The 20888-nt window shown below is 49.9% G+C and overlaps 33 non-coding genes across 33 annotated transcripts; 13 read left to right on the top strand and 20 right to left on the bottom strand.

Moving 5' to 3' along the window:
• Positions 1-6: 6 nt before the first annotated feature.
• trnav-cac (transfer RNA valine (anticodon CAC)) lies at positions 7-79 on the bottom strand. The gene has a single exon. It is a non-coding gene; the product is annotated as a tRNA-Val (tRNA).
• Positions 80-424: 345 nt separating this feature from the next.
• trnav-aac (transfer RNA valine (anticodon AAC)) lies at positions 425-497 on the bottom strand. Its single transcript has one exon. It is a non-coding gene; the product is annotated as a tRNA-Val (tRNA).
• Positions 498-1334: 837 nt separating this feature from the next.
• Positions 1335-1406, top strand: trnad-guc (transfer RNA aspartic acid (anticodon GUC)). The gene has a single exon. It is a non-coding gene; the product is annotated as a tRNA-Asp (tRNA).
• A 638-nt stretch (positions 1407-2044) lies between these two features.
• trnav-aac (transfer RNA valine (anticodon AAC)) lies at positions 2045-2117 on the bottom strand. The gene has a single exon. It is a non-coding gene; the product is annotated as a tRNA-Val (tRNA).
• Positions 2118-2954: 837 nt separating this feature from the next.
• On the top strand, positions 2955-3026 carry trnad-guc (transfer RNA aspartic acid (anticodon GUC)). The gene has a single exon. It is a non-coding gene; the product is annotated as a tRNA-Asp (tRNA).
• A 638-nt stretch (positions 3027-3664) lies between these two features.
• Positions 3665-3737, bottom strand: trnav-aac (transfer RNA valine (anticodon AAC)). Its single transcript has one exon. It is a non-coding gene; the product is annotated as a tRNA-Val (tRNA).
• Positions 3738-4574: 837 nt separating this feature from the next.
• trnad-guc (transfer RNA aspartic acid (anticodon GUC)) lies at positions 4575-4646 on the top strand. Its single transcript has one exon. It is a non-coding gene; the product is annotated as a tRNA-Asp (tRNA).
• Positions 4647-4866: 220 nt separating this feature from the next.
• trnav-cac (transfer RNA valine (anticodon CAC)) lies at positions 4867-4939 on the bottom strand. The gene has a single exon. It is a non-coding gene; the product is annotated as a tRNA-Val (tRNA).
• Positions 4940-5285: 346 nt separating this feature from the next.
• Positions 5286-5358, bottom strand: trnav-aac (transfer RNA valine (anticodon AAC)). Its single transcript has one exon. It is a non-coding gene; the product is annotated as a tRNA-Val (tRNA).
• Positions 5359-6195: 837 nt separating this feature from the next.
• On the top strand, positions 6196-6267 carry trnad-guc (transfer RNA aspartic acid (anticodon GUC)). The gene has a single exon. It is a non-coding gene; the product is annotated as a tRNA-Asp (tRNA).
• A 638-nt stretch (positions 6268-6905) lies between these two features.
• trnav-aac (transfer RNA valine (anticodon AAC)) lies at positions 6906-6978 on the bottom strand. Its single transcript has one exon. It is a non-coding gene; the product is annotated as a tRNA-Val (tRNA).
• Positions 6979-7815: 837 nt separating this feature from the next.
• On the top strand, positions 7816-7887 carry trnad-guc (transfer RNA aspartic acid (anticodon GUC)). Its single transcript has one exon. It is a non-coding gene; the product is annotated as a tRNA-Asp (tRNA).
• Positions 7888-8107: 220 nt separating this feature from the next.
• Positions 8108-8180, bottom strand: trnav-cac (transfer RNA valine (anticodon CAC)). Its single transcript has one exon. It is a non-coding gene; the product is annotated as a tRNA-Val (tRNA).
• Positions 8181-8526: 346 nt separating this feature from the next.
• On the bottom strand, positions 8527-8599 carry trnav-aac (transfer RNA valine (anticodon AAC)). The gene has a single exon. It is a non-coding gene; the product is annotated as a tRNA-Val (tRNA).
• Positions 8600-9436: 837 nt separating this feature from the next.
• trnad-guc (transfer RNA aspartic acid (anticodon GUC)) lies at positions 9437-9508 on the top strand. Its single transcript has one exon. It is a non-coding gene; the product is annotated as a tRNA-Asp (tRNA).
• A 220-nt stretch (positions 9509-9728) lies between these two features.
• trnav-cac (transfer RNA valine (anticodon CAC)) lies at positions 9729-9801 on the bottom strand. The gene has a single exon. It is a non-coding gene; the product is annotated as a tRNA-Val (tRNA).
• Positions 9802-10146: 345 nt separating this feature from the next.
• Positions 10147-10219, bottom strand: trnav-aac (transfer RNA valine (anticodon AAC)). Its single transcript has one exon. It is a non-coding gene; the product is annotated as a tRNA-Val (tRNA).
• Positions 10220-11056: 837 nt separating this feature from the next.
• On the top strand, positions 11057-11128 carry trnad-guc (transfer RNA aspartic acid (anticodon GUC)). Its single transcript has one exon. It is a non-coding gene; the product is annotated as a tRNA-Asp (tRNA).
• A 639-nt stretch (positions 11129-11767) lies between these two features.
• Positions 11768-11840, bottom strand: trnav-aac (transfer RNA valine (anticodon AAC)). Its single transcript has one exon. It is a non-coding gene; the product is annotated as a tRNA-Val (tRNA).
• Positions 11841-12677: 837 nt separating this feature from the next.
• trnad-guc (transfer RNA aspartic acid (anticodon GUC)) lies at positions 12678-12749 on the top strand. Its single transcript has one exon. It is a non-coding gene; the product is annotated as a tRNA-Asp (tRNA).
• A 220-nt stretch (positions 12750-12969) lies between these two features.
• On the bottom strand, positions 12970-13042 carry trnav-cac (transfer RNA valine (anticodon CAC)). Its single transcript has one exon. It is a non-coding gene; the product is annotated as a tRNA-Val (tRNA).
• A 345-nt stretch (positions 13043-13387) lies between these two features.
• On the bottom strand, positions 13388-13460 carry trnav-aac (transfer RNA valine (anticodon AAC)). Its single transcript has one exon. It is a non-coding gene; the product is annotated as a tRNA-Val (tRNA).
• Positions 13461-14297: 837 nt separating this feature from the next.
• Positions 14298-14369, top strand: trnad-guc (transfer RNA aspartic acid (anticodon GUC)). Its single transcript has one exon. It is a non-coding gene; the product is annotated as a tRNA-Asp (tRNA).
• A 220-nt stretch (positions 14370-14589) lies between these two features.
• trnav-cac (transfer RNA valine (anticodon CAC)) lies at positions 14590-14662 on the bottom strand. The gene has a single exon. It is a non-coding gene; the product is annotated as a tRNA-Val (tRNA).
• A 345-nt stretch (positions 14663-15007) lies between these two features.
• Positions 15008-15080, bottom strand: trnav-aac (transfer RNA valine (anticodon AAC)). The gene has a single exon. It is a non-coding gene; the product is annotated as a tRNA-Val (tRNA).
• Positions 15081-15917: 837 nt separating this feature from the next.
• trnad-guc (transfer RNA aspartic acid (anticodon GUC)) lies at positions 15918-15989 on the top strand. The gene has a single exon. It is a non-coding gene; the product is annotated as a tRNA-Asp (tRNA).
• A 220-nt stretch (positions 15990-16209) lies between these two features.
• On the bottom strand, positions 16210-16282 carry trnav-cac (transfer RNA valine (anticodon CAC)). The gene has a single exon. It is a non-coding gene; the product is annotated as a tRNA-Val (tRNA).
• Positions 16283-17537: 1255 nt separating this feature from the next.
• On the top strand, positions 17538-17609 carry trnad-guc (transfer RNA aspartic acid (anticodon GUC)). The gene has a single exon. It is a non-coding gene; the product is annotated as a tRNA-Asp (tRNA).
• Positions 17610-17829: 220 nt separating this feature from the next.
• On the bottom strand, positions 17830-17902 carry trnav-cac (transfer RNA valine (anticodon CAC)). The gene has a single exon. It is a non-coding gene; the product is annotated as a tRNA-Val (tRNA).
• A 1255-nt stretch (positions 17903-19157) lies between these two features.
• trnad-guc (transfer RNA aspartic acid (anticodon GUC)) lies at positions 19158-19229 on the top strand. The gene has a single exon. It is a non-coding gene; the product is annotated as a tRNA-Asp (tRNA).
• A 220-nt stretch (positions 19230-19449) lies between these two features.
• On the bottom strand, positions 19450-19522 carry trnav-cac (transfer RNA valine (anticodon CAC)). Its single transcript has one exon. It is a non-coding gene; the product is annotated as a tRNA-Val (tRNA).
• A 345-nt stretch (positions 19523-19867) lies between these two features.
• Positions 19868-19940, bottom strand: trnav-aac (transfer RNA valine (anticodon AAC)). The gene has a single exon. It is a non-coding gene; the product is annotated as a tRNA-Val (tRNA).
• Positions 19941-20777: 837 nt separating this feature from the next.
• Positions 20778-20849, top strand: trnad-guc (transfer RNA aspartic acid (anticodon GUC)). The gene has a single exon. It is a non-coding gene; the product is annotated as a tRNA-Asp (tRNA).
• The last annotated feature ends 39 nt before the right edge of the window (positions 20850-20888 follow it).

The following is a 20888-nucleotide window of genomic DNA, read 5'->3' as shown; positions in this document are numbered from 1 at the left end:
CAAGTGTGTTTCCGCCCGGTTTCGAACCGGGGACCTTTCGCGTGTGAGGCGAACGTGATAACCACTACACTACGGAAACTGGCAGGGGTCCTCTCCCTGCAGGTGCACGCGTTCATGCACCTCCTCACTGAATCGCAAGGCTTGCGGGACGAAACATTCAGCGGCGATAAAAGAGCCTGAAGACTTCAGTACTGTAAGTTCAAAAGCAATGGAAGTAGGAAAATCTATGGAAACATTGACTCTTTGAGTGGGGACGCTAGTGCCTGTATGTTGTCTTCCCTGTCAAGTAGAACGTATTAAGTACGCAGTGGTATACGGTAGCAGCGTTGTTTTCTTTTTGTGCGTGTGTTTTGTCCAATTTCATTTGGTCTGTTTTACTGATAATTTGACTAAACAGTTCAGTGCAAGCGTGAAGAGCGAAAGCTGTTTCCGCCCGGTTTCGAACCGGGGACCTTTCGCGTGTTAGGCGAACGTGATGACCACTACACTACGGAAACGGCGCAAAGCAGGGTGCATGTGCACACGTACAGCGGAAAGCACCTCAATACCGAATCGCAAACGTTGCCAATGCCAGAAAACATTTTTAAATGTTAAGGATAGGTTTCGTGGACATTTCATAACCATCAATGGTTCTAATTGCAAACCTTTCCAAAAAAAGCCAATGGAATCCATGAACTCCCCATATACGGACAGTTTCTCAAATGCCCGACCACAGAGGAGAATACTTTGGATCGTTGTTACACTGCAATGGATGGTGCATATCACGCCATCCCCTGCGCAGTGCAGGGCCACCCTTCCCGCGGCATGGTCCACCTCATCGCTGCATGCGAGCCGAAATTGGAGCTCTCTAGGCTTGTGCTGAGGATACCAAAGAAGTGGAACAGTGAGGCTGTGGAGGATCTTCGTGCCTGCCTAGAAGGGCGGTGAAACGACTGTACTTTGGGAGTCTTCAACAGCAGCGGCGCACTAACGACGCTGCTTTCTTCTGGAGAGGTGTAAACGACTGTACTCTGAGAGTCTTCAACAGCAGCTCCGCACTAACGAGCCTGCTTCCTTCAGACAGATCACCAACTACAAACCTCAAGCCCACCAAGCCGTTGACGACTTGCGCCAGGCCAATGACCAGGATGAGTTCTACTGCTGTTCTGCTGTGCTGTCCTTTCGCTTCCTGGCCAACAGGACCTCAATTGGTAGCCGATCATCAGCTGAACATTAGCAAAATTGCGTCACTGTCCTTCAGCGGAAACGCTTCCCAGTAAGTCTCGGCGTATTCTCGGTAACCGCTGAAACGGCCCATGCAGCCCGCTCACAATGCAAAACCGTGGATGAGTCGGTCCTCGTTAGTATAGTGGACAGTATCTCCGCCTGTCACGCGGAAGACCGGGGTTCGATTCCCCGACGGGGAGAGCTTTGTTTTCTACCAGCTACTGATGATTGATTGATTGACCAAAACTGCAAAACGGCAGCATGAGACATGTCCTTGTGCCCAAATGATTAGCTTCCCTGATGACGAGAAGAACCAGGACTCTACTAACGTGTTCCCAGTGCTACACATTGTGGGGTTGTCTGATGGTTTGGCTGACAACAGTTTGATTTTCACACTCACCAATAATAAGCAAACAAGTGTGTTTCCGCCCGGTTTCGAACCGGGGACCTTTCGCGTGTGAGGCAAACGTGATAACCACTACACTACGGAAACTCGCAGGGGTCCTCTCGCTGCAGGTGCACGCGTTCATGCACCTCCTCACTGAATCGCAAGGCTTGCGGGACGAAACATTCAGCGGCGATAAAAGAGCCTGAAGACTTCAGTACTGTAAGTTCAAAAGCAATGGAAGTAGGAAAATCTATGGAAACATTGACTCTTTGAGTGGGGACGCTAGTGCCTGTATGTTGTCTTCCCTGTCAAGTAGAACGTATTAAGTACGCAGTGGTATACGGTAGCAGCGTTGTTTTCTTTTTGTGCGTGTGTTTTGTCCAATTTCATTTGGTCTGTTTTACTGATAATTTGACTAAACAGTTCAGTGCAAGCGTGAAGAGCGAAAGCTGTTTCCGCCCGGTTTCGAACCGGGGACCTTTCGCGTGTTAGGCGAACGTGATGACCACTACACTACGGAAACGGCGCAAAGCAGGGTGCATGTGCACACGTACAGCGGAAAGCACCTCAATACCGAATCGCAAACGTTGCCAATGCCAGAAAACATTTTTAAATGTTAAGGATAGGTTTCGTGGACATTTCATAACCATCAATGGTTCTAATTGCAAACGTTTCCAAAAAAAGCCAATGGAATCCATGAACTCCCCATATACGGACAGTTTCTCAAATGCCTGACCACAGAGGAGAATACTTTGGATCGTTGTTACACTGCAATGGATGGTGCATATCACGCCATCCCCTGCGCAGTGCAGGGCCACCCTTCCCGCGGCATGGTCCACCTCATCGCTGCATGCGAGCCGAAATTGGAGCTCTCTAGGCTTGTGCTGAGGATACCAAAGAAGTGGAACAGTGAGGCTGTGGAGGATCTTCGTGCCTGCCTAGAAGGGCGGTGAAACGACTGTACTTTGGGAGTCTTCAACAGCAGCGGCGCACTAACGACGCTGCTTTCTTCTGGAGAGGTGTAAACGACTGTACTCTGAGAGTCTTCAACAGCAGCTCCGCACTAACGAGCCTGCTTCCTTCAGACAGATCACCAACTACAAACCTCAAGCCCACCAAGCCGTTGACGACTTGCGCCAGGCCAATGACCAGGATGAGTTCTACTGCTGTTCTGCTGTGCTGTCCTTTCGCTTCCTGGCCAACAGGACCTCAATTGGTAGCCGATCATCAGCTGAACATTAGCAAAATTGCGTCACTGTCCTTCAGCGGAAACGCTTCCCAGTAAGTCTCGGCGTATTCTCGGTAACCGCTGAAACGGCCCATGCAGCCCGCTCACAATGCAAAACCGTGGATGAGTCGGTCCTCGTTAGTATAGTGGACAGTATCTCCGCCTGTCACGCGGAAGACCGGGGTTCGATTCCCCGACGGGGAGAGCTTTGTTTTCTACCAGCTACTGATGATTGATTGATTGACCAAAACTGCAAAACGGCAGCATGAGACATGTCCTTGTGCCCAAATGATTAGCTTCCCTGATGACGAGAAGAACCAGGACTCTACTAACGTGTTCCCAGTGCTACACATTGTGGGGTTGTCTGATGGTTTGGCTGACAACAGTTTGATTTTCACACTCACCAATAATAAGCAAACAAGTGTGTTTCCGCCCGGTTTCGAACCGGGGACCTTTCGCGTGTGAGGCAAACGTGATAACCACTACACTACGGAAACTCGCAGGGGTCCTCTCGCTGCAGGTGCACGCGTTCATGCACCTCCTCACTGAATCGCAAGGCTTGCGGGACGAAACATTCAGCGGCGATAAAAGAGCCTGAAGACTTCAGTACTGTAAGTTCAAAAGCAATGGAAGTAGGAAAATCTATGGAAACATTGACTCTTTGAGTGGGGACGCTAGTGCCTGTATGTTGTCTTCCCTGTCAAGTAGAACGTATTAAGTACGCAGTGGTATACGGTAGCAGCGTTGTTTTCTTTTTGTGCGTGTGTTTTGTCCAATTTCATTTGGTCTGTTTTACTGATAATTTGACTAAACAGTTCAGTGCAAGCGTGAAGAGCGAAAGCTGTTTCCGCCCGGTTTCGAACCGGGGACCTTTCGCGTGTTAGGCGAACGTGATGACCACTACACTACGGAAACGGCGCAAAGCAGGGTGCATGTGCACACGTACAGCGGAAAGCACCTCAATACCGAATCGCAAACGTTGCCAATGCCAGAAAACATTTTTAAATGTTAAGGATAGGTTTCGTGGACATTTCATAACCATCAATGGTTCTAATTGCAAACGTTTCCAAAAAAAGCCAATGGAATCCATGAACTCCCCATATACGGACAGTTTCTCAAATGCCTGACCACAGAGGAGAATACTTTGGATCGTTGTTACACTGCAATGGATGGTGCATATCACGCCATCCCCTGCGCAGTGCAGGGCCACCCTTCCCGCGGCATGGTCCACCTCATCGCTGCATGCGAGCCGAAATTGGAGCTCTCTAGGCTTGTGCTGAGGATACCAAAGAAGTGGAACAGTGAGGCTGTGGAGGATCTTCGTGCCTGCCTAGAAGGGCGGTGAAACGACTGTACTTTGGGAGTCTTCAACAGCAGCGGCGCACTAACGACGCTGCTTTCTTCTGGAGAGGTGTAAACGACTGTACTCTGAGAGTCTTCAACAGCAGCTCCGCACTAACGAGCCTGCTTCCTTCAGACAGATCACCAACTACAAACCTCAAGCCCACCAAGCCGTTGACGACTTGCGCCAGGCCAATGACCAGGATGAGTTCTACTGCTGTTCTGCTGTGCTGTCCTTTCGCTTCCTGGCCAACAGGACCTCAATTGGTAGCCGATCATCAGCTGAACATTAGCAAAAATGCGTCACTGTCCTTCAGCGGAAACGCTTCCCAGAAAGTCTCGGCGTATTCTCGGTAACCGCTGAAACGGCCCATGCAGCCCGCTCACAATGCAAAACCGTGGATGAGTTGGTCCTCGTTAGTATAGTGGACAGTATCTCCGCCTGTCACGCGGAAGACCGGGGTTCGATTCCCCGACGGGGAGAGCTTTGTTTTCTACCAGCTACTGATGATTGATTGATTGACCAAAACTGCAAAACGGCAGCATGAGACATGTCCTTGTGCCCAAATGATTAGCTTCCCTGATGACGAGAAGAACCAGGACTCTACTAACGTGTTCCCAGTGCTACACATTGTGGGGTTGTCTGATGGTTTGGCTGACAACAGTTTGATTTTCACACTCACCAATAATAAGCAAACAAGTGTGTTTCCGCCCGGTTTCGAACCGGGGACCTTTCGCGTGTGAGGCGAACGTGATAACCACTACACTACGGAAACTCGCAGGGGTCCCTCTCCCTGCAGGTGCACGCGTTCATGCACCTCCTCACTGAATCGCAAGGCTTGCGGGACGAAACATTCAGCGGCGATAAAAGAGCCTGAAGACTTCAGAACTGTAAGTTCAAAAGCAATGGAAGTAGGAAAATCTATGGAAACATTGACTCTTTGAGTGGGGACGCTAGTGCCTGTATGTTGTCTTCCCTGTCAAGTAGAACGTATTAAGTACGCAGTGGTATACGGTAGCAGCGTTGTTTTCTTTTTGTGCGTGTGTTTTGTCCAATTTCATTTGGTCTGTTTTACTGATAATTTGACTAAACAGTTCAGTGCAAGCGTGAAGAGCGAAAGCTGTTTCCGCCCGGTTTCGAACCGGGGACCTTTCGCGTGTTAGGCGAACGTGATGACCACTACACTACGGAAACGGCGCAAAGCAGGGTGCATGTGCACACGTACAGCGGAAAGCACCTCAATACCGAATCGCAAACGTTGCCAATGCCAGAAAACATTTTTAAATGTTAAGGATAGGTTTCGTGGACATTTCATAACCATCAATGGTTCTAATTGCAAACCTTTCCAAAAAAAGCCAATGGAATCCATGAACTCCCCATATATGGACAGTTTCTCAAATGCCCGACCACAGAGGAGAATACTTTGGATCGTTGTTACACTGCAATGGATGGTGCATATCACGCCATCCCCTGCGCAGTGCAGGGCCACCCTTCCCGCGGCATGGTCCACCTCATCGCTGCATGCGAGCCGAAATTGGAGCTCTCTAGGCTTGTGCTGAGGATACCAAAGAAGTGGAACAGTGAGGCTGTGGAGGATCTTCGTGCCTGCCTAGAAGGGCGGTGAAACGACTGTACTTTGGGAGTCTTCAACAGCAGCGGCGCACTAACGACGCTGCTTTCTTCTGGAGAGGTGTAAACGACTGTACTCTGAGAGTCTTCAACAGCAGCTCCGCACTAACGAGCCTGCTTCCTTCAGACAGATCACCAACTACAAACCTCAAGCCCACCAAGCCGTTGACGACTTGCGCCAGGCCAATGACCAGGATGAGTTCTACTGCTGTTCTGCTGTGCTGTCCTTTCGCTTCCTGGCCAACAGGACCTCAATTGGTAGCCGATCATCAGCTGAACATTAGCAAAAATGCGTCACTGTCCTTCAGCGGAAACGCTTCTCAGTAAGTCTCGGCGTATTCTCGGTAACCGCTGAAACGGCCCATGCAGCCCGCTCACAATGCAAAACCGTGGATGAGTCGGTCCTCGTTAGTATAGTGGACAGTATCTCCGCCTGTCACGCGGAAGACCGGGGTTCGATTCCCCGACGGGGAGAGCTTTGTTTTCTACCAGCTACTGATGATTGATTGATTGACCAAAACTGCAAAACGGCAGCATGAGACATGTCCTTGTGCCCAAATGATTAGCTTCCCTGATGACGAGAAGAACCAGGACTCTACTAACGTGTTCCCAGTGCTACACATTGTGGGGTTGTCTGATGGTTTGGCTGACAACAGTTTGATTTTCACACTCACCAATAATGAGCAAACAAGTGTATTTCCGCCCGGTTTCGAACCGGGGACCTTTCGCGTGTGAGGCGAACGTGATAACCACTACACTACGGAAACTGGCAGGGGTCCTCTCCCTGCAGGTGCACGTGTTCATGCACCTCCTCACTGAATCGCAAGGCTTGCGGGACGAAACATTCAGCGGCGATAAAAGAGCCTGAAGACTTCAGTACTGTAAGTTCAAAAGCAATGGAAGTAGGAAAATCTATGGAAACATTGACTCTTTGAGTGGGGACGCTAGTGCCTGTATGTTGTCTTCCCTGTCAAGTAGAACGTATTAAGTACGCAGTGGTATACGGTAGCAGCGTTGTTTTCTTTTTGTGCGTGTGTTTTGTCCAATTTCATTTGGTCTGTTTTACTGATAATTTGACTAAACAGTTCAGTGCAAGCGTGAAGAGCGAAAGCTGTTTCCGCCCGGTTTCGAACCGGGGACCTTTCGCGTGTTAGGCGAACGTGATGACCACTACACTACGGAAACGGCGCAAAGCAGGGTGCATGTGCACACGTACAGCGGAAAGCACCTCAATACCGAATCGCAAACGTTGCCAATGCCAGAAAACATTTTTAAATGTTAAGGATAGGTTTCGTGGACATTTCATAACCATCAATGGTTCTAATTGCAAACCTTTCCAAAAAAAGCCAATGGAATCCATGAACTCCCCATATACGGACAGTTTCTCAAATGCCCGACCACAGAGGAGAATACTTTGGATCGTTGTTACACTGCAATGGATGGTGCATATCACGCCATCCCCTGCGCAGTGCAGGGCCACCCTTCCCGCGGCATGGTCCACCTCATCGCTGCATGCGAGCCGAAATTGGAGCTCTCTAGGCTTGTGCTGAGGATACCAAAGAAGTGGAACAGTGAGGCTGTGGAGGATCTTCGTGCCTGCCTAGAAGGGCGGTGAAACGACTGTACTTTGGGAGTCTTCAACAGCAGCGGCGCACTAACGACGCTGCTTTCTTCTGGAGAGGTGTAAACGACTGTACTCTGAGAGTCTTCAACAGCAGCTCCGCACTAACGAGCCTGCTTCCTTCAGACAGATCACCAACTACAAACCTCAAGCCCACCAAGCCGTTGACGACTTGCGCCAGGCCAATGACCAGGATGAGTTCTACTGCTGTTCTGCTGTGCTGTCCTTTCGCTTCCTGGCCAACAGGACCTCAATTGGTAGCCGATCATCAGCTGAACATTAGCAAAATTGCGTCACTGTCCTTCAGCGGAAACGCTTCCCAGAAAGTCTCGGCGTATTCTCGGTAACCGCTGAAACGGCCCATGCAGCCCGCTCACAATGCAAAACCGTGGATGAGTTGGTCCTCGTTAGTATAGTGGACATTATCTCCGCCTGTCACGCGGAAGACCGGGGTTCGATTCCCCGACGGGGAGAGCTTTGTTTTCTACCAGCTACTGATGATTGATTGATTGACCAAAACTGCAAAACGGCAGCATGAGACATGTCCTTGTGCCCAAATGATTAGCTTCCCTGATGACGAGAAGAACCAGGACTCTACTAACGTGTTCCCAGTGCTACACATTGTGGGGTTGTCTGATGGTTTGGCTGACAACAGTTTGATTTTCACACTCACCAATAATAAGCAAACAAGTGTGTTTCCGCCCGGTTTCGAACCGGGGACCTTTCGCGTGTGAGGCGAACGTGATAACCACTACACTACGGAAACTCGCAGGGGTCCCTCTCCCTGCAGGTGCACGCGTTCATGCACCTCCTCACTGAATCGCAAGGCTTGCGGGACGAAACATTCAGCGGCGATAAAAGAGCCTGAAGACTTCAGTACTGTAAGTTCAAAAGCAATGGAAGTAGGAAAATCTATGGAAACATTGACTCTTTGAGTGGGGACGCTAGTGCCTGTATGTTGTCTTCCCTGTCAAGTAGAACGTATTAAGTACGCAGTGGTATACGGTAGCAGCGTTGTTTTCTTTTTGTGCGTGTGTTTTGTCCAATTTCATTTGGTCTGTTTTACTGATAATTTGACTAAACAGTTCAGTGCAAGCGTGAAGAGCGAAAGCTGTTTCCGCCCGGTTTCGAACCGGGGACCTTTCGCGTGTTAGGCGAACGTGATGACCACTACACTACGGAAACGGCGCAAAGCAGGGTGCATGTGCACACGTACAGCGGAAAGCACCTCAATACCGAATCGCAAACGTTGCCAATGCCAGAAAACATTTTTAAATGTTAAGGATAGGTTTCGTGGACATTTCATAACCATCAATGGTTCTAATTGCAAACCTTTCCAAAAAAAGCCAATGGAATCCATGAACTCCCCATATATGGACAGTTTCTCAAATGCCCGACCACAGAGGAGAATACTTTGGATCGTTGTTACACTGCAATGGATGGTGCATATCACGCCATCCCCTGCGCAGTGCAGGGCCACCCTTCCCGCGGCATGGTCCACCTCATCGCTGCATGCGAGCCGAAATTGGAGCTCTCTAGGCTTGTGCTGAGGATACCAAAGAAGTGGAACAGTGAGGCTGTGGAGGATCTTCGTGCCTGCCTAGAAGGGCGGTGAAACGACTGTACTTTGGGAGTCTTCAACAGCAGCGGCGCACTAACGACGCTGCTTTCTTCTGGAGAGGTGTAAACGACTGTACTCTGAGAGTCTTCAACAGCAGCTCCGCACTAACGAGCCTGCTTCCTTCAGACAGATCACCAACTACAAACCTCAAGCCCACCAAGCCGTTGACGACTTGCGCCAGGCCAATGACCAGGATGAGTTCTACTGCTGTTCTGCTGTGCTGTCCTTTCGCTTCCTGGCCAACAGGACCTCAATTGGTAGCCGATCATCAGCTGAACATTAGCAAAAATGCGTCACTGTCCTTCAGCGGAAACGCTTCTCAGTAAGTCTCGGCGTATTCTCGGTAACCGCTGAAACGGCCCATGCAGCCCGCTCACAATGCAAAACCGTGGATGAGTCGGTCCTCGTTAGTATAGTGGACAGTATCTCCGCCTGTCACGCGGAAGACCGGGGTTCGATTCCCCGACGGGGAGAGCTTTGTTTTCTACCAGCTACTGATGATTGATTGATTGACCAAAACTGCAAAACGGCAGCATGAGACATGTCCTTGTGCCCAAATGATTAGCTTACCTGATGACGAGAAGAACCAGGACTCTACTAACGTGTTCCCAGTGCTACACATTGTGGGGTTGTCTGATGGTTTGGCTGACAACAGTTTGATTTTCACACTCACCAATAATGAGCAAACAAGTGTGTTTCCGCCCGGTTTCGAACCGGGGACCTTTCGCGTGTGAGGCGAACGTGATAACCACTACACTACGGAAACTGGCAGGGGTCCTCTCCCTGCAGGTGCACGCGTTCATGCACCTCCTCACTGAATCGCAAGGCTTGCGGGACGAAACATTCAGCGGCGATAAAAGAGCCTGAAGACTTCAGTACTGTAAGTTCAAAAGCAATGGAAGTAGGAAAATCTATGGAAACATTGACTCTTTGAGTGGGGACGCTAGTGCCTGTATGTTGTCTTCCCTGTCAAGTAGAACGTATTAAGTACGCAGTGGTATACGGTAGCAGCGTTGTTTTCTTTTTGTGCGTGTGTTTTGTCCAATTTCATTTGGTCTGTTTTACTGATAATTTGACTAAACAGTTCAGTGCAAGCGTGAAGAGCGAAAGCTGTTTCCGCCCGGTTTCGAACCGGGGACCTTTCGCGTGTTAGGCGAACGTGATGACCACTACACTACGGAAACGGCGCAAAGCAGGGTGCATGTGCACACGTACAGCGGAAAGCACCTCAATACCGAATCGCAAACGTTGCCAATGCCAGAAAACATTTTTAAATGTTAAGGATAGGTTTCGTGGACATTTCATAACCATCAATGGTTCTAATTGCAAACCTTTCCAAAAAAAGCCAATGGAATCCATGAACTCCCCATATACGGACAGTTTCTCAAATGCCCGACCACAGAGGAGAATACTTTGGATCGTTGTTACACTGCAATGGATGGTGCATATCACGCCATCCCCTGCGCAGTGCAGGGCCACCCTTCCCGCGGCATGGTCCACCTCATCGCTGCATGCGAGCCGAAATTGGAGCTCTCTAGGCTTGTGCTGAGGATACCAAAGAAGTGGAACAGTGAGGCTGTGGAGGATCTTCGTGCCTGCCTAGAAGGGCGGTGAAACGACTGTACTTTGGGAGTCTTCAACAGCAGCGGCGCACTAACGACGCTGCTTTCTTCTGGAGAGGTGTAAACGACTGTACTCTGAGAGTCTTCAACAGCAGCTCCGCACTAACGAGCCTGCTTCCTTCAGACAGATCACCAACTACAAACCTCAAGCCCACCAAGCCGTTGACGACTTGCGCCAGGCCAATGACCAGGATGAGTTCTACTGCTGTTCTGCTGTGCTGTCCTTTCGCTTCCTGGCCAACAGGACCTCAATTGGTAGCCGATCATCAGCTGAACATTAGCAAAATTGCGTCACTGTCCTTCAGCGGAAACGCTTCCCAGAAAGTCTCGGCGTATTCTCGGTAACCGCTGAAACGGCCCATGCAGCCCGCTCACAATGCAAAACCGTGGATGAGTCGGTCCTCGTTAGTATAGTGGACAGTATCTCCGCCTGTCACGCGGAAGACCGGGGTTCGATTCCCCGACGGGGAGAGCTTTGTTTTCTACCAGCTACTGATGATTGATTGATTGACCAAAACTGCAAAACGGCAGCATGAGACATGTCCTTGTGCCCAAATGATTAGCTTCCCTGATGACGAGAAGAACCAGGACTCTACTAACGTGTTCCCAGTGCTACACATTGTGGGGTTGTCTGATGGTTTGGCTGACAACAGTTTGATTTTCACACTCACCAATAATAAGCAAACAAGTGTGTTTCCGCCCGGTTTCGAACCGGGGACCTTTCGCGTGTGAGGCGAATGTGATAACCACTACACTACGGAAACTCGCAGGGGTCCCTCTCCCTGCAGGTGCACGCGTTCATGCACCTCCTCACTGAATCGCAAGGCTTGCGGGACGAAACATTCAGCGGCGATAAAAGAGCCTGAAGACTTCAGTACTGTAAGTTCAAAAGCAATGGAAGTAGGAAAATCTATGGAAACATTGACTCTTTGAGTGGGGACGCTAGTGCCTGTATGTTGTCTTCCCTGTCAAGTAGAACGTATTAAGTACGCAGTGGTATACGGTAGCAGCGTTGTTTTCTTTTTGTGCGTGTGTTTTGTCCAATTTCATTTGGTCTGTTTTACTGATAATTTGACTAAACAGTTCAGTGCAAGCGTGAAGAGCGAAAGCTGTTTCCGCCCGGTTTCGAACCGGGGACCTTTCGCGTGTTAGGCGAACGTGATGACCACTACACTACGGAAACGGCGCAAAGCAGGGTGCATGTGCACACGTACAGCGGAAAGCACCTCAATACCGAATCGCAAACGTTGCCAATGCCAGAAAACATTTTTAAATGTTAAGGATAGGTTTCGTGGACATTTCATAACCATCAATGGTTCTAATTGCAAACCTTTCCAAAAAAAGCCAATGGAATCCATGAACTCCACATATACGGACAGTTTCTCAAATGCCCGACCACAGAGGAGAATACTTTGGATCGTTGTTACACTGCAATGGATGGTGCATATCACGCCATCCCCTGCGCAGTGCAGGGCCACCCTTCCCGCGGCATGGTCCACCTCATCGCTGCATGCGAGCCGAAATTGGAGCTCTCTAGGCTTGTGCTGAGGATACCAAAGAAGTGGAACAGTGAGGCTGTGGAGGATCTTCGTGCCTGCCTAGAAGGGCGGTGAAACGACTGTACTTTGGGAGTCTTCAACAGCAGCGGCGCACTAACGACGCTGCTTTCTTCTGGAGAGGTGTAAACGACTGTACTCTGAGAGTCTTCAACAGCAGCTCCGCACTAACGAGCCTGCTTCCTTCAGACAGATCACCAACTACAAACCTCAAGCCCACCAAGCCGTTGACGACTTGCGCCAGGCCAATGACCAGGATGAGTTCTACTGCTGTTCTGCTGTGCTGTCCTTTCGCTTCCTGGCCAACAGGACCTCAATTGGTAGCCGATCATCAGCTGAACATTAGCAAAAATGCGTCACTGTCCTTCAGCGGAAACGCTTCCCAGTAAGTCTCGGCGTATTCTCGGTAACCGCTGAAACGGCCCATGCAGCCCGCTCACAATGCAAAACCGTGGATGAGTCGGTCCTCGTTAGTATAGTGGACAGTATCTCCGCCTGTCACGCGGAAGACCGGGGTTCGATTCCCCGACGGGGAGAGCTTTGTTTTCTACCAGCTACTGATGATTGATTGATTGACCAAAACTGCAAAACGGCAGCATGAGACATGTCCTTGTGCCCAAATGATTAGCTTCCCTGATGACGAGAAGAACCAGGACTCTACTAACGTGTTCCCAGTGCTACACATTGTGGGGTTGTCTGATGGTTTGGCTGACAACAGTTTGATTTTCACACTCACCAATAATAAGCAAACAAGTGTGTTTCCGCCCGGTTTCGAACCGGGGACCTTTCGCGTGTGAGGCGAACGTGATAACCACTACACTACGGAAACTCGCAGGGGTCCTCTCCCTGCAGGTGCACGCGTTCATGCACCTCCTCACTGAATCGCAAGGCTTGCGGGACGAAACATTCAGCGGCGATAAAAGAGCCTGAAGACTTCAGTACTGTAAGTTCAAAAGCAATGGAAGTAGGAAAATCTATGGAAACATTGACTCTTTGAGTGGGGACGCTAGTGCCTGTATGTTGTCTTCCCTGTCAAGTAGAACGTATTAAGTACGCAGTGGTATACGGTAGCAGCGTTGTTTTCTTTTTGTGCGTGTGTTTTGTCCAATTTCATTTGGTCTGTTTTACTGATAATTTGACTAAACAGTTCAGTGCAAGCGTGAAGAGCGAAAGCTGTTTCCGCCCGGTTTCGAACCGGGGACCTTTCGCGTGTTAGGCGAACGTGATGACCACTACACTACGGAAACGGCGCAAAGCAGGGTGCATGTGCACACGTACAGCGGAAAGCACCTCAATACCGAATCGCAAACGTTGCCAATGCCAGAAAACATTTTTAAATGTTAAGGATAGGTTTCGTGGACATTTCATAACCATCAATGGTTCTAATTGCAAACCTTTCCAAAAAAAGCCAATGGAATCCATGAACTCCCCATATACGGACAGTTTCTCAAATGCCCGACCACAGAGGAGAATACTTTGGATCGTTGTTACACTGCAATGGATGGTGCATATCACGCCATCCCCTGCGCAGTGCAGGGCCACCCTTCCCGCGGCATGGTCCACCTCATCGCTGCATGCGAGCCGAAATTGGAGCTCTCTAGGCTTGTGCTGAGGATACCAAAGAAGTGGAACAGTGAGGCTGTGGAGGATCTTCGTGCCTGCCTAGAAGGGCGGTGAAACGACTGTACTTTGGGAGTCTTCAACAGCAGCGGCGCACTAACGACGCTGCTTTCTTCTGGAGAGGTGTAAACGACTGTACTCTGAGAGTCTTCAACAGCAGCTCCGCACTAACGAGCCTGCTTCCTTCAGACAGATCACCAACTACAAACCTCAAGCCCACCAAGCCGTTGACGACTTGCGCCAGGCCAATGACCAGGATGAGTTCTACTGCTGTTCTGCTGTGCTGTCCTTTCGCTTCCTGGCCAACAGGACCTCAATTGGTAGCCGATCATCAGCTGAACATTAGCAAAATTGCGTCACTGTCCTTCAGCGGAAACGCTTCCCAGTAAGTCTCGGCGTATTCTCGGTAACCGCTGAAACGGCCCATGCAGCCCGCTCACAATGCAAAACCGTGGATGAGTCGGTCCTCGTTAGTATAGTGGACAGTATCTCCGCCTGTCACGCGGAAGACCGGGGTTCGATTCCCCGACGGGGAGAGCTTTGTTTTCTACCAGCTACTGATGATTGATTGATTGACCAAAACTGCAAAACGGCAGCATGAGACATGTCCTTGTGCCCAAATGATTAGCTTCCCTGATGACGAGAAGAACCAGGACTCTACTAACGTGTTCCCAGTGCTACACATTGTGGGGTTGTCTGATGGTTTGGCTGACAACAGTTTGATTTTCACACTCACCAATAATGAGCAAACAAGTGTGTTTCCGCCCGGTTTCGAACCGGGGACCTTTCGCGTGTGAGGCGAACGTGATAACCACTACACTACGGAAACTGGCAGGGGTCCTCTCCCTGCAGGTGCACGCGTTCATGCACCTCCTCACTGAATCGCAAGGCTTGCGGGACGAAACATTCAGCGGCGATAAAAGAGCCTGAAGACTTCAGTACTGTAAGTTCAAAAGCAATGGAAGTAGGAAAATCTATGGAAACATTGACTCTTTGAGTGGGGACGCTAGTGCCTGTATGTTGTCTTCCCTGTCAAGTAGAACGTATTAAGTACGCAGTGGTATACGGTAGCAGCGTTGTTTTCTTTTTGTGCGTGTGTTTTGTCCAATTTCATTTGGTCTGTTTTACTGATAATTTGACTAAACAGTTCAGTGCAAGCGTGAAGAGCGAAAGCTGTTTCCGCCCGGTTTCGAACCGGGGACCTTTCGCGTGTTAGGCGAACGTGATGACCACTACACTACGGAAACGGCGCAAAGCAGGGTGCATGTGCACACGTACAGCGGAAAGCACCTCAATACCGAATCGCAAACGTTGCCAATGCCAGAAAACATTTTTAAATGTTAAGGATAGGTTTCGTGGACATTTCATAACCATCAATGGTTCTAATTGCAAACCTTTCCAAAAAAAGCCAATGGAATCCATGAACTCCCCATATATGGACAGTTTCTCAAATGCCCGACCACAGAGGAGAATACTTTGGATCGTTGTTACACTGCAATGGATGGTGCATATCACGCCATCCCCTGCGCAGTGCAGGGCCACCCTTCCCGCGGCATGGTCCACCTCATCGCTGCATGCGAGCCGAAATTGGAGCTCTCTAGGCTTGTGCTGAGGATACCAAAGAAGTGGAACAGTGAGGCTGTGGAGGATCTTCGTGCCTGCCTAGAAGGGCGGTGAAACGACTGTACTTTGGGAGTCTTCAACAGCAGCGGCGCACTAACGACGCTGCTTTCTTCTGGAGAGGTGTAAACGACTGTACTCTGAGAGTCTTCAACAGCAGCTCCGCACTAACGAGCCTGCTTCCTTCAGACAGATCACCAACTACAAACCTCAAGCCCACCAAGCCGTTGACGACTTGCGCCAGGCCAATGACCAGGATGAGTTCTACTGCTGTTCTGCTGTGCTGTCCTTTCGCTTCCTGGCCAACAGGACCTCAATTGGTAGCCGATCATCAGCTGAACATTAGCAAAAATGCGTCACTGTCCTTCAGCGGAAACGCTTCTCAGTAAGTCTCGGCGTATTCTCGGTAACCGCTGAAACGGCCCATGCAGCCCGCTCACAATGCAAAACCGTGGATGAGTCGGTCCTCGTTAGTATAGTGGACAGTATCTCCGCCTGTCACGCGGAAGACCGGGGTTCGATTCCCCGACGGGGAGAGCTTTGTTTTCTACCAGCTACTGATGATTGATTGATTGACCAAAACTGCAAAACGGCAGCATGAGACATGTCCTTGTGCCCAAATGATTAGCTTCCCTGATGACGAGAAGAACCAGGACTCTACTAACGTGTTCCCAGTGCTACACATTGTGGGGTTGTCTGATGGTTTGGCTGACAACAGTTTGATTTTCACACTCACCAATAATGAGCAAACAAGTGTGTTTCCGCCCGGTTTCGAACCGGGGACCTTTCGCGTGTGAGGCGAACGTGATAACCACTACACTACGGAAACTGGCAGGGGTCCTCTCCCTGCAGGTGCACGCGTTCATGCACCTCCTCACTGAATCGCAAGGCTTGCGGGACGAAACATTCAGCGGCGATAAAAGAGCCTGAAGACTTCAGTACTGTAAGTTCAAAAGCAATGGAAGTAGGAAAATCTATGGAAACATTGACTCTTTGAGTGGGGACGCTAGTGCCTGTATGTTGTCTTCCCTGTCAAGTAGAACGTATTAAGTACGCAGTGGTATACGGTAGCAGCGTTGTTTTCTTTTTGTGCGTGTGTTTTGTCCAATTTCATTTGGTCTGTTTTACTGATAATTTGACTAAACAGTTCAGTGCAAGCGTGAAGAGCGAAAGCTGTTTCCGCCCTGTTTCGAACCGGGGACCTTTCGCGTGTTAGGCGAACGTGATGACCACTACACTACGGAAACGGCGCAAAGCAGGGTGCATGTGCACACGTACAGCGGAAAGCACCTCAATACCGAATCGCAAACGTTGCCAATGCCAGAAAACATTTTTAAATGTTAAGGATAGGTTTCGTGGACATTTCATAACCATCAATGGTTCTAATTGCAAACCTTTCCAAAAAAAGCCAATGGAATCCATGAACTCCACATATACGGACAGTTTCTCAAATGCCCGACCACAGAGGAGAATACTTTGGATCGTTGTTACACTGCAATGGATGGTGCATATCACGCCATCCCCTGCGCAGTGCAGGGCCACCCTTCCCGCGGCATGGTCCACCTCATCGCTGCATGCGAGCCGAAATTGGAGCTCTCTAGGCTTGTGCTGAGGATACCAAAGAAGTGGAACAGTGAGGCTGTGGAGGATCTTCGTGCCTGCCTAGAAGGGCGGTGAAACGACTGTACTTTGGGAGTCTTCAACAGCAGCGGCGCACTAACGACGCTGCTTTCTTCTGGAGAGGTGTAAACGACTGTACTCTGAGAGTCTTCAACAGCAGCTCCGCACTAACGAGCCTGCTTCCTTCAGACAGATCACCAACTACAAACCTCAAGCCCACCAAGCCGTTGACGACTTGCGCCAGGCCAATGACCAGGATGAGTTCTACTGCTGTTCTGCTGTGCTGTCCTTTCGCTTCCTGGCCAACAGGACCTCAATTGGTAGCCGATCATCAGCTGAACATTAGCAAAAATGCGTCACTGTCCTTCAGCGGAAACGCTTCTCAGTAAGTCTCGGCGTATTCTCGGTAACCGCTGAAACGGCCCATGCAGCCCGTTCACAATGCAAAACCGTGGATGAGTCGGTCCTCGTTAGTATAGTGGACAGTATCTCCGCCTGTCACGCGGAAGACCGGGGTTCGATTCCCCGACGGGGAGAGCTTTGTTTTCTACCAGCTACTGATGATTGATTGATTGACCAAAACTGCAAAACGGCAGCATGAGACATGTCCTTGTGCCCAAATGATTAGCTTCCCTGATGACGAGAAGAACCAGGACTCTACTAACGTGTTCCCAGTGCTACACATTGTGGGGTTGTCTGATGGTTTGGCTGACAACAGTTTGATTTTCACACTCACCAATAATGAGCAAACAAGTGTGTTTCCGCCCGGTTTCGAACCGGGGACCTTTCGCGTGTGAGGCGAACGTGATAACCACTACACTACGGAAACTGGCAGGGGTCCTCTCCCTGCAGGTGCACGCATTCATGCACCTCCTCACTGAATCGCAAGGCTTGCGGGACGAAACATTCAGCGGCGATAAAAGAGCCTGAAGACTTCAGTACTGTAAGTTCAAAAGCAATGGAAGTAGGAAAATCTATGGAAACATTGACTCTTTGAGTGGGGACGCTAGTGCCTGTATGTTGTCTTCCCTGTCAAGTAGAACGTATTAAGTACGCAGTGGTATACGGTAGCAGCGTTGTTTTCTTTTTGTGCGTGTGTTTTGTCCAATTTCATTTGGTCTGTTTTACTGATAATTTGACTAAACAGTTCAGTGCAAGCGTGAAGAGCGAAAGCTGTTTCCGCCCTGTTTCGAACCGGGGACCTTTCGCGTGTTAGGCGAACGTGATGACCACTACACTACGGAAACGGCGCAAAGCAGGGTGCATGTGCACACGTACAGCGGAAAGCACCTCAATACCGAATCGCAAACGTTGCCAATGCCAGAAAACATTTTTAAATGTTAAGGATAGGTTTCGTGGACATTTCATAACCATCAATGGTTCTAATTGCAAACCTTTCCAAAAAAAGCCAATGGAATCCATGAACTCCACATATACGGACAGTTTCTCAAATGCCCGACCACAGAGGAGAATACTTTGGATCGTTGTTACACTGCAATGGATGGTGCATATCACGCCATCCCCTGCGCAGTGCAGGGCCACCCTTCCCGCGGCATGGTCCACCTCATCGCTGCATGCGAGCCGAAATTGGAGCTCTCTAGGCTTGTGCTGAGGATACCAAAGAAGTGGAACAGTGAGGCTGTGGAGGATCTTCGTGCCTGCCTAGAAGGGCGGTGAAACGACTGTACTTTGGGAGTCTTCAACAGCAGCGGCGCACTAACGACGCTGCTTTCTTCTGGAGAGGTGTAAACGACTGTACTCTGAGAGTCTTCAACAGCAGCTCCGCACTAACGAGCCTGCTTCCTTCAGACAGATCACCAACTACAAACCTCAAGCCCACCAAGCCGTTGACGACTTGCGCCAGGCCAATGACCAGGATGAGTTCTACTGCTGTTCTGCTGTGCTGTCCTTTCGCTTCCTGGCCAACAGGACCTCAATTGGTAGCCGATCATCAGCTGAACATTAGCAAAAATGCGTCACTGTCCTTCAGCGGAAACGCTTCCCAGTAAGTCTCGGCGTATTCTCGGTAACCGCTGAAACGGCCCATGCAGCCCGCTCACAATGCAAAACCGTGGATGAGTCGGTCCTCGTTAGTATAGTGGACAGTATCTCCGCCTGTCACGCGGAAGACCGGGGTTCGATTCCCCGACGGGGAGAGCTTTGTTTTCTACCAGCTACTGATGATTGATTGATTGACCAAAACTGCAAAACGGCAGCATGAGACATGTCCTTGTGCCCAAATGATTAGCTTCCCTGATGACGAGAAGAACCAGGACTCTACTAACGTGTTCCCAGTGCTACACATTGTGGGGTTGTCTGATGGTTTGGCTGACAACAGTTTGATTTTCACACTCACCAATAATGAGCAAACAAGTGTGTTTCCGCCCGGTTTCGAACCGGGGACCTTTCGCGTGTGAGGCGAACGTGATAACCACTACACTACGGAAACTGGCAGGGGTCCTCTCCCTGCAGGTGCACGCGTTCATGCACCTCCTCACTGAATCGCAAGGCTTGCGGGACGAAACATTCAGCGGCGATAAAAGAGCCTGAAGACTTCAGTACTGTAAGTTCAAAAGCAATGGAAGTAGGAAAATCTATGGAAACATTGACTCTTTGAGTGGGGACGCTAGTGCCTGTATGTTGTCTTCCCTGTCAAGTAGAACGTATTAAGTACGCAGTGGTATACGGTAGCAGCGTTGTTTTCTTTTTGTGCGTGTGTTTTGTCCAATTTCATTTGGTCTGTTTTACTGATAATTTGACTAAACAGTTCAGTGCAAGCGTGAAGAGCGAAAGCTGTTTCCGCCCGGTTTCGAACCGGGGACCTTTCGCGTGTTAGGCGAACGTGATGACCACTACACTACGGAAACGGCGCAAAGCAGGGTGCATGTGCACACGTACAGCGGAAAGCACCTCAATACCGAATCGCAAACGTTGCCAATGCCAGAAAACATTTTTAAATGTTAAGGATAGGTTTCGTGGACATTTCATAACCATCAATGGTTCTAATTGCAAACCTTTCCAAAAAAAGCCAATGGAATCCATGAACTCCACATATACGGACAGTTTCTCAAATGCCCGACCACAGAGGAGAATACTTTGGATCGTTGTTACACTGCAATGGATGGTGCATATCACGCCATCCCCTGCGCAGTGCAGGGCCACCCTTCCCGCGGCATGGTCCACCTCATCGCTGCATGCGAGCCGAAATTGGAGCTCTCTAGGCTTGTGCTGAGGATACCAAAGAAGTGGAACAGTGAGGCTGTGGAGGATCTTCGTGCCTGCCTAGAAGGGCGGTGAAACGACTGTACTTTGGGAGTCTTCAACAGCAGCGGCGCACTAACGACGCTGCTTTCTTCTGGAGAGGTGTAAACGACTGTACTCTGAGAGTCTTCAACAGCAGCTCCGCACTAACGAGCCTGCTTCCTTCAGACAGATCACCAACTACAAACCTCAAGCCCACCAAGCCGTTGACGACTTGCGCCAGGCCAATGACCAGGATGAGTTCTACTGCTGTTCTGCTGTGCTGTCCTTTCGCTTCCTGGCCAACAGGACCTCAATTGGTAGCCGATCATCAGCTGAACATTAGCAAAAATGCGTCACTGTCCTTCAGCGGAAACGCTTCCCAGAAAGTCTCGGCGTATTCTCGGTAACCGCTGAAACGGCCCATGCAGCCCGCTCACAATGCAAAACCGTGGATGAGTTGGTCCTCGTTAGTATAGTGGACAGTATCTCCGCCTGTCACGCGGAAGACCGGGGTTCGATTCCCCGACGGGGAGAGCTTTGTTTTCTACCAGCTACTGATGATTGATTGATTG

This window comes from Pagrus major, chromosome 22, assembly GCF_040436345.1.
Source record: "Pagrus major chromosome 22, Pma_NU_1.0".
Classification (NCBI taxonomy): domain Eukaryota; kingdom Metazoa; phylum Chordata; class Actinopteri; order Spariformes; family Sparidae; genus Pagrus; species Pagrus major.
The sequence above is the reverse complement of the archived record's forward strand: the minus strand, read 5'-3'. Positions and strand labels throughout refer to the sequence as shown.